This window comes from Tupaia chinensis, unplaced genomic scaffold, assembly GCF_000334495.1.
Source record: "Tupaia chinensis unplaced genomic scaffold, TupChi_1.0 Scaffold000674_1, whole genome shotgun sequence".
NCBI classification, from domain to species: Eukaryota; Metazoa; Chordata; class Mammalia; order Scandentia; family Tupaiidae; genus Tupaia; species Tupaia belangeri.
Genome location: NW_006160197.1, coordinates 171,312 through 180,573, shown reverse-complemented (window position 1 = coordinate 180,573; position 9,262 = coordinate 171,312). Strand labels below are relative to the sequence as shown.

The 9,262-nt window shown below is 34.0% G+C and overlaps 1 protein-coding gene across 4 annotated transcripts in view; it reads left to right on the top strand.

The window, feature by feature from the left end:
• Nucleotides 1-9,262, top strand: part of CSRNP3 (cysteine and serine rich nuclear protein 3) — a 225,902-nt gene that overhangs the window by 118,006 nt on the left and 98,634 nt on the right. The window lies entirely within an intron of this gene.

Here is a 9,262-nt window from a genome sequence, read left to right as displayed (position 1 = left end):
TAGGGAAACAAGGGAAAAATTAACTCTAGAATATAATAACACATCATTGTACATCTTTGCTAAAGACAGGCAAACATTGCTATATGAATTTTTAGATTAAAATTTAACTTGCTGTACATTTTTACCGCTGTATTGTTTTAAAGGCATGCTGAGATCTAAATTCTTCACAATTGATTTCTTGGACACCATTTGGAATGAGTGCATCTAAGGCACTTCAGCACATTTAACATTTCACAAAATTACTATAGTGACCTCACGTATTTGTACAGTGACTAAAATAAATGTACGCCTATAAGGTGCTATTTAAACCACAATAAAAATACATACTCTGGGTGCCTGAGTATATGTGCAATATGGATTTGAACAACAGCAACAAAAAGCTATGTTTCAAAAACAAGAAATGTTAATGAAAATTTTAAATTGGCCTTCCACAAGTATTTAAATGAAGTATTTGACTATTTGGGTTTCCTTGGTTACCATAGTTGCTGCAGACAGCTTCTTTTGGTGGGGAGGGAGCAAGCAGTGAGAGTAGGACTCGAAAACAAAGCGTTAAAATCATTTACCCATAAGAGACGTGGGGGAATGTGATACTGACAGCCCAGTAAAACCCATGCCTACTCCCCATCGTGTATTCCTGCTCTCCGGTGATTCAGGTACCTTGGCACAATTGCAGTTCCACAGTTCCTTACCCAGCATTCCATTTCAGCTGCTGGAGGACTGCCTGAGCCTTATGCAAATGAACCAGCTTGGAGGCTTTGACTGCAGAAGCATGGGGGGGGGGGGGGGGGGGCAGAAGGAAGTTCAAAGGTCACAGGGCTGGTGGAAAGCTGGATCAGTTGTCTGAAAAAAATGTACTGGGCTCCTCTGCAGCAGTGTTTTGCAGCAGTTAAATGAAGTGTGCTTTATTTTAGAAAGTGAAGATCTTACAGCGTGTTTGCCGTATTCGTTTAAAGTGCATGCAGGTACGGTGACGTTACATGATGCGCCTGGTTTTATTTCTATTAAAGACACTGATGAGAATTGGCTATTTTGATTGACTATAGCAATTGGCAGGATTTCAGACATCCTTTAGCTAGTTTAATTTTAAAATTTCTTCTTAGTGTTTTCTCTATCTGAAACATGCTGTTTTATTCCAATGGAATAATTTCATGCTAGGAAAAACTGGGGTTGGGTTTCTAGGTAATTCCTTTTTTTGGTTAAGTTTTTATTGCAAAAAGACATCTGAGTAGAAACAGCTATGTAAATGTCAAAACTTATAATTTTTAGAGAATTTTCACATTTCTTAAGTTTATTTTAAGTAAGAAATAAGTTCCTAGCCTAAGATTTTTGTGAGGTATCTAGAATTAAATAATGGAGTTCTTTTGTTCATATCCCATATAACATTGTAAGGACAGTTTTAATAAGTTCTATTTTCATTTCATCTTATGAGTTTTGAGTTTGAGAGTTTTCATTCTATATTTTATTGCTACATATCAGAGAAATAATTTATTTAGGAGTTAGTCCTTCAGATCTTTATTTGATTTTTATAATTGTTATTCATTTTCTTTGGGACTTTTAAGACAGTACTATTTGAATCCAACATGTTCAATTTCCTATGACTTCTCTTTTCAGTGAAGTCTGGATTGAAAAGTGATCCTCATAAATGTCCTAGGCAGGCCAAAAGTCTTCTTTTTTTCATGCACTAAATATCACACTTTTGTAAAAATGTGTGATTACATCATAGTAAAGTCTGTCCTGCACCAAACAAATGTGTACTCACATTTATTGTTCATATTTTTTTTTTATTTCCAACATATTTTAAAATAAAGCATCACAAACTATGCTTATTCTTATTGTTAAAAAATTTTTTTCCTACAGCACAAAATAAATCTGTTTGCTCAAATATTTTTTTCATATTTTTTTTATTTCCAAAACATATTTTAAAATAAAGCATCACAAACTATGCTTATTCTTATTGTTAAAAAATTTTTTTCCTAGTCTATTCAACAGTTACAATGTTGATAAAAAAATGTTATTTTCATTACCATCAACTGTGCATTTGTCTATATTACAGGTTATATGTGTATACAAATATGTTAGAAAAGCTAAAGAGGCAAAATAAAATTTAGTCATTAGTTACTCCTTTATGCTTTTATATTTGGATAAGATATTTAAAAACGAATTTTATGAAAGCTCACATACAAAGAGCGAGTGCATATTTAGATAAACAATTACTTTCTTTACACTGAAACAAGGGAGTTAATTTTACTACAATGATTAAGATACATAGTTTGGCAACAATATCTTTTCATTTTAAAATGAAAGGGGCTCCAAGGGGAACCGAAATAGAATAGCCACTTAAAACAGTTAAAGAAAATTATTTCAAATATTTATGAAATTCACTTTCTAGTGGTTATTCAGGGTCAGATTCTCACCCTTTATCACTCTGTGGGGACATTGTAGCATTTATCTAGGGTCCTGAGATTAATTTAGAAAAAAAATAATCTTGTTTTGTGTGAGTTTTTAAAAATGCAAAACCTGCTTGCTTCTTCTAAACACTTTCTTTTGAAACTTACAGTGAGAACTTCAGCTAAAGGGAGTGTGTATATTTTAAATAAATTATTTCCTTCTTATGTTGAATATAATGTCCTCTGGTCTAAACAATATTGTAAGCTTTTGCTTATATACATAATTTTACATAAAAATATATTTTATTATGTATGTGAATGTATAACTACATATACACTATAATATATTCTACATATAATATGTATAATTTCTTTTATGTAGTCTCTATGTTTCTATCAAGCAGTCAGAAATATTTCCTACTGGGCAAACATATTTAATCCAACAATTTTTAATTAAAAAAAATTATTTTATCTTTAATTCAGGCAGTGACTGCAGTTTGTCTACCAACCTTTGTGTCTTCTAGGCAGAGAAGGAGAAAAGAATCAAGTTTAACTTTTAGACAGTCCAACACTGTAGTAACTTTGTAAATAGAACCATTACCAGTGAGCATATTTTGCACATGGAAAGAAAAATGCAGGGCAGGCAAAGAAGGAGAGCCCATGAAGATTCTTGGAGAAAATGTGATAATAGACAAATGTGAAATAAAGAGAATTGTTGTGCTTCCGTGAGCCACAAGAGAGCTATATATGTCCTGGAGCTAATTTATGACTTTGAATATCCTAGATAATTTATGTCTCTATGCAAATCCACTCAAAACTTTGAAGTCTTTTTTGCATTTCTAGAGCCATATCACTTTCATACAAATCTCAGCAGCATGTATATAGTAAATTCATAGTCTGGATATCTAAACGTATATAGAAAAATGTATTTGCATAAAGAGAACTCAAATCAAATTTAAGAAATAAAAAGGTAACTAGAATAATCTAAACAAATCCTTAGGGATATGCAGTTAGTGTATTTACATATTATGTCTTTAAAATGTTGTATCAGAAAAGTGTTATATTAGACTCCAAAAAATCGTTAAGGATTTTTCAAAGATGAATTCCCTACCTCCTGATTAGCATTCTGTCTTTGTCATCACTTAAAACCAGGGACCATATTGTAGGCTTGGAAAGGATTTTAGGGCAAACATGTTGTTCTCTGTCTAGCAGTATGGAACATAGTCTAAAATCTACAAATAACTGTTGTCATCTCAAAATCACATGGGCAAGTTTTAAGTTTTATTATTGCTATATTTGTCTTCTTGAACTTCTCTCTAGAGCTTATGAAATACAAACAAGAATTATATTCTTATAATATATAGAAGGAAAATTCTCAAACTAATTGAGTATTCAAAACTATCACATTTCTTTATCTTAACATGGCATTTCTTCAGAAACAATCAAAGCAAGCTATTGCTTTTTCACATCTATTCTAGAATTCAAATAAAATTGTATACATGTTGTTGAAAAGTATTAATACAATTAAATTTAAAATGATCTTAAGAGTCTTATTAGATCTATATTAATACTATAGTAATACCTTATCTAGTACAGTTGGAAACTAATCTGTACAACATAAACTAATTCCCAAAATAACTGAAGTTTGTAATTTTAAAGACCATTTTTAAAAAATGCTAATACCTTTCATGGAAGCAAAATACAGACACGTCACTGTGCCTTGTTGAGCAAAACGGAAATCAGTTTCAGCTTTTCTTCATAGTGTTAGAGTCATTATTCCCACCATTATATTTATTCATCACAAAAGACAGCTATTTCCTCTGTTTGCCAATACTAAATAGCCTCTTACTACAATATGCTTTTTATATCTAATTTTACATGCCTTTTATAATTTTCTTTTACTTCCACTTTGCCCATGTTAACATTTATTATTTTGACCAGAATTACTCATTGTTCCTCATCTGACAGTAATTCAAAATTAGTTTTTGTGAACTTTATTTTACATTAAACTTTATGTCATTTAGACTTTGATGGGCAAAGGAAGAGAGCTAAACATGCTTCTGGACTTCTGTGTAGAGAAATTCTGACACATATGTGTGTGTGTGTGTGTGTGTTGTGTGTGTGTATGTATATATATTGAGCACAAGAACATAAAGTAAGCAACATTTATTTTTAGTTGTTCTTATGTTTAGGATATTGAAAGTCATTCCAAGAAAATGATAAATTGTTATTGCTACAGTGAGACTATCATAGTGTGTGGTCAATAGTAACAGGGGAAGTGATGACTCTGTAATAGGTGGAAACACTGAGACCAATCTTTGGGTGGTGTTTGACTCATCATTGATGTCATATATCTCTTCTTACAAATTTCAAAGTTGTGGTCCATCTCATTCTCAAAGCCTGGTGTCAAATTTGTTAACTGTCACCGCCATGCTACCTGAGAAGAGTTGTTGCTTGGGTGACCCTTTGTTTCCATGTGAGCGTATGAGTCCACATACTCTTGTGGAAATGCATTTAGTCACATGTACCAATGCTTTTGCCTTACATCCTCCCTAGTCTAAACAGAGAAAGAAGGACAACTGAGTCATTAGCCCCCTTTCTTTGAAAAGTCACTAATACAATGTATGTTTTAAGATATTAAAGGCAGTTAAGACATCTTATTACGTCTTCTCACATGCTGTGAAGAACTTCGAGGCTCTGAAGACTCATTGGTTTTATAAATTTAGTCCATCAAAAGATATTCAATAAGATGAAAACTAGTCTACATATTTATGGACTAGTTTCATAGTCTGGCCCTTTTGTGCACATATGTTAGCATTTTTAAAGTCCTGAGTACTATTATACTTTAGCGCACCTGGGTAACTTTGTTTAATACAATAAACTTTATAAATTTAGGGCAATTTATGAACGACTAAAAAAAGAAAAAGAAAAATATTGTACTTAGATTTTTTTTTTTAATTTTGCCAGAAAGCACATGCACTCACTTGGAAGAGACACACAGGGAGAAAGGGAAAAGCTTAAGAGAGCAAAAGGGAGAAAATACTCATCATGGAAAATCATCAAGCTACAACCTTGCCTCCATTTCTCTCTCCTTTTGGTATTTTGGGGACTCATGCATATGTGCTCAGCATTTTTCTCAAACTGCTGGATTCAGAACTCAAGCCATGCAGTTGACCATATGGTATCCAGTCACTTTATCTACCAAGCCACAGGCTGGCTCTTATATTGTTTTCTTGATAGGTAAATGCTTTTATAATGCAGTTTATTGTGTATCATTTCAAGCTATATCAGGGAGTGTAAAAATGCTGAATGGGGTAGTGTTTAGAAGTGTAGGTTCAAGTCTCACCCCGAGGTCATTTCCAACATGTGCTTTTTCACTTATAAGCCATGTGGCCTTGACATGGTATTGAAATCTACCTACTGTGGGCCAGACAGTAGCACGGTGGTTAAGATGGATGGATCCTACATGGCCCATCATGTTGTTTGCATCCCAGATCCTGTGGCTTGAAAAATAACCAGGTGCATGTGCATGCATTCCCAAAATCCTAAGAGGAGAGTGAAGGCTAAGGAATTCAAGCCTGGCTATCTCTCCTGTGGGTTGCTTTCTTACTTTCCCTCTCTCTCTCTGACTCACTGGCGAGCACATACACCATATAGCAAAATTTTAAAAAGGAACAACAAAAAAGAAATCTCTAAGTTTCATTTTCTTCATCCACAAAATAATAATCTCTCTATGAAAGAGGTGTTATGAAAATGGAGTAACATGTTACATGCCTAGAATATAAAAATAAGCATTTAAAATGGTAACTAATGTTAGTATTTTTCAATGTCTCAGAGTTGATTCTTCAGGGCTGATAAGGCAAGTTTAATCCTGGATATGAAGTTATAGAGAATCCTGGATATGTAGCTATAGAGAATCCTGAGGGAACATCTTAGGTTTCAATGAATGAGGAAGGGATGTGTTTTCCAAACATGGAAATCTACCAGGATTTTATTGGCGATCATACCTAGGCAATACTGAGCAACTAATGCCTAGAGTTTGAATGGAGCAAGTTTAGAAGACTGTTGGTATGATCATCAATGTTCAAACTCTGTGATTTTATGGATACCTTGAATTTTTTCAACCTGAAGCACAATATCTCTACAAAACCCCAAGTTATAATGTGCCAGTATCTATTTTTTTAACTCTTATTTCTTTTATTATCTTTACTTGATTTAAAATTTTTCCTATTGTTTTGCTTTTGTTCTATTTTTCTATTTTGACTTTGTACAATAAAAGCAGTAGTTGTTCATCTCTGTTCCACCCAGAGTTTCTGTCTCATCCTTTTTAATTACAGGGGAAGCGTGGTATATAATAGGTGCCCGAACATTTGCTGAGCCTGTGCTGAGTGAGGGGCTTAATGAGGCTAATTCTTCCTACCTGATGACATGAAAGTGCTAACATATTTGAATCATGAAATAATCTCTATGTCGCAGATTTATTGCTATTTTTAACTCCTGTGTATGATACTGACTTTTAGAATTATTATATCAGTTGACTTAGTCACAGTCTTTTCAAAAGAAAATTTAAAAATATACTCTTTTTTTTTTTTACTTCAATATTATTTTAATACCAGCTGGAAGTGCTTGGAAGTGCTTTTCGATAAATATACAAGGGTCTTCAGAAAGTTCTTGGAAAATATGTATTATGAAAAGACTCTATATAGATTTAAACTTTTTGTGCCACCAAAATAAACTCGTACTTTAATTCCTTTTTCACGAACTTTTTAAAGACCCTGCATATGTTGTTAACAAATTTTGGCTATGCTTGAGAAATATCACAAGTCTCTGCTTTTTGAAACTAGAAGAGTAAAACTTCTCTCAGTGAATTTACAACTTTTAAGACCACATGACTTGGCTGTGACATTTCTATTTTAAACAAGCTTTAATTTCTGCCAGTAGGGTATTTACTGAGACCTGATACTTAATCTTTAAAAAAATGAATTGTTTATTGTTATTAGTTTTTAAGTTTTGCTATACGGCACGTACACTCATCAGAGAGAGAGAGAGAGAGAGATGGCACGTACAGTCATCAGAGAGAGAGAGAGAGAAAGTGATAAAGCAAGCCGCCAGGTATGAGACTTAGACCGGGCTGGCGATGTGGGAGTCCAGCACCTTAACCACCTCACCACCTGGTGGTCTCAGATAGTGAGCCTTACACTCTGTATTATTTTTACTAAGTGCTGCTTAACATAACAAAAGCTGAAGGTTGAATATTCTTCTTGACCTTAAAGAGTAAAAATCTATATATTTTGCCTTAGGTGGTGATTTATTTTAAAGAATACTGAAAGCAGTTTTTTCTACTCATTCTAATATTTTGAATCTCTTTTATTTTCTGTGCAGTCTCTTTGTCAAGATCCCAGTGCTTAGACAGATATGATGCTTTAAAAAGCTTAGCATATTTTATCTGATGTCTATTTTACAGTACTTTATGGGGCAAACTTTTCTTTAATTACTCGAGGGTGTGTGCACTCACAAGAGACAGGCAAATTATGGTCGCCCTATAATCCCTTTCACTCCATTTCACCACCCTTCAGGGTTTCAGGGTTACATATGCCTGCCATATTTTTCAAGCCATTGGGGCTGGGATTAAAACTAGTTGGCCATAAGGAATCTGGGTCTCTTAACTATTAGGATTCTGGGCTACATCAAGGGAATTTTTTTTTTTAATTTACCAAAAGATTTATGTGCTCACCAGAGAGAGAGAGAAAGTGAGAAAGCACTCTCCATGAGGGATGATATCAATGCTCCCCCTTCTCTTCCATTTCTCTCTCCTTTCAAGATTTTGGGCATGTACACACATGCACCTGGTTTGTTCTTCAAGCCATTGGGTCCAAGACTCGAACCACATAGTTGGCATTGTGAGGTTCAGTCTCCTTAACCATCATGCCACTTGCTGGTCCAGGAAATCATTTTTAAAGTTTGTTTTCCTTTACTTTATTTATTTATTTATTTATTCAAGAGGTTTTTGTTATAGGGTGCGTGTGCTCGCCAGAGAGACAGAGAGACAAAGAGAGAGAAATCACTCCCCAGAGGGGATGGCCACGCCGCAATCCCTTCTCCTCCATTCTCCTCTCAGGATCTTGGGTATGCACACACACGCGCCTGACATGAGTTTAAGTCACCGGGTCCAGGACTTGAACCATGGTCAATGACATGGGAGTTCAGCGACATAACCATTACACTAACTACTGGTCCCAAACATCAGCCTTGCCCAACGTGAGGCACAAATCCTTTACATTATTCTGATAACCCCTCTGAAGGAACAGTTACCATATCTGTTAAATATCCTTTGATGCACACCATATGGTCTATTTTACTATTTAATAAAAAAGGTCCTAAAAAACTAAAGGGAAACCTTTAAGTGGTAAAGAGGAAAATTTTGTTATCTTCCAATGCTGTATTAACAATAATTCTAAATTCTTCCACATCTGTAAGATCTTTCTTTCATTAATGTCTTAAGTCTTGCCAGCTATCCAAGGAATTAGGGTAAGTACTATTCATTAGTCTTAATAGAACACATAAAAAATAAATTTTTCATTGACTTCACTTCACTTTTGTTGTTAAGGTGAGAAAAATAGACTTATAGTAAGCACTTGCTCAATTTTCAATAGCTTAAAATCTTTAACAGTTTAAAAATTATATTCTTGTTTATTTTCTCTTCTTACTAACTAAAACAACATCTTAAAAGTTAATCTCAGAGTCAGGTATAGTGGCATGTGCCTGTATATCCCAGCTCCTTGGGAACCTGAGGCAGAATGATAGCAAGTTCAAGTGCAGTCTGGTCAACGTAGGATGACTGTCTCTTTTAAAAAAGTGAAATAAGTTAACTTAGG